The 1,314-nt window shown below is 43.7% G+C and overlaps 1 non-coding gene across 1 annotated transcript; it reads right to left on the reverse strand.

Annotated features, from left to right (window-relative positions):
- Positions 1-643: 643 nt before the first annotated feature.
- trnaa-agc (transfer RNA alanine (anticodon AGC)) lies at positions 644-716 on the reverse strand. The gene has a single exon. It is a non-coding gene; the product is annotated as a tRNA-Ala (tRNA).
- Positions 717-1,314: the final 598 nt, after the last annotated feature.

The raw sequence follows: 1,314 nt of genomic DNA on the forward strand, positions 1-1,314 counted from the left end.
AATGGGGCTGTGAAGCGTGAGGCAATACAGTAAGGGGAGTGCGAGTGCTTCTTAAATGTATTGCTTTATGCATTCTCCTCACTCGCGTCCACACAAAAACGTACTCAAGAGAACGAAGTGGAGAATACAATCGGAGCATGAGTGTGGAGCATGGTAGTATGTTTGGAAAAACACCCCTAGAGTTTGAGAGCTACAAGCCCCCACTCACCCAGTAATTTTTGAACTGTCCCTAAATTATCCTATTAAAACACTACATGGGAAATACGTCATGAACTCACAACAATTGAAAGTGCAGAGTATAAAACAGTACTTAGCCTAATATATTATGAACAGCCACGATAGCGTCGTCTACTGTTTGGTCTATTTTGAATCAATATTTCAACTCGCCACCACACTCTACGTATTTCCCACTGGTGTTTCCCAACTGCAGTCCTCAGGTTGCCCCAGCAACACACATTCACATTTTAGAGCCAGACAAGCACGCTTGATTCAATTTGTTAACTAATCCTTCGATTAGTTAAATCAGTCCAGAGCTACAACAACGTGTGCTGATTGAACCAAACTAAATAGTTGGAGGATGCGGGCATCGATCCCGCTACCTCTCGCAACAACAACGTGTGCTGATTGAACCAAACTAAATAGTTGGAGGATGCGGGCATCGATCCCGCTACCTCTCGCATGCTAAGCGAGCGCTCTACCATTTGAGCTAATCCCCCTGTGCCTGCAATAAGAAGTATGACATCTCAATGACCGCACTGCCAAATCCCTCGTCCATAAGAAAGGATACTTTTTAACAAGTATGCTTGCTTCAGCTGTCTAAAAGTATTTTTCATGGTAGTTCAGTAAAGGTTGAAGTAGTGATAGGAGTAAGCCCAGTGGTGGAAATAGTTGTATTGTTGGGTTAGTATCCAGAGCTACAACAACAATGTGTGCTGATTGAACCAAACTAAATAGTTGGAGGATGCGGGCATCAATCCCGCTACCTCTCGCATGCTAAGCGAGCGCTCTACCATTTGAGCTAATCCCCCTGTGCATCCAACAAGAAGTATGAAATCTCAATGACCCCACTGCCAAATCCCTCGTCCATAAGTAAGGATACTTTTTAAAAAGTATGCTTGCTTCAGATGTCTAAAAGTATTTTTCATGGTAGTTCAGTAAAGGTGGAAGTAGTGACTGCAGTAAGCCCAGTGGTGGAAATAGTTGTATTGTTGGGTTAGTGAGTTTTGGGTGTATGATAGCAGAAAAACCTGCGAGTCTGGAGTTCCCCCTGCTGGCTGTCTGTGGAATAACATTAGGATCAGTTGATCGTGGGGA

Source organism: Oncorhynchus clarkii, unplaced genomic scaffold, assembly GCF_045791955.1.
Source record: "Oncorhynchus clarkii lewisi isolate Uvic-CL-2024 unplaced genomic scaffold, UVic_Ocla_1.0 unplaced_contig_9576_pilon_pilon, whole genome shotgun sequence".
Classification (NCBI taxonomy): Eukaryota; Metazoa; Chordata; class Actinopteri; order Salmoniformes; family Salmonidae; genus Oncorhynchus; species Oncorhynchus clarkii.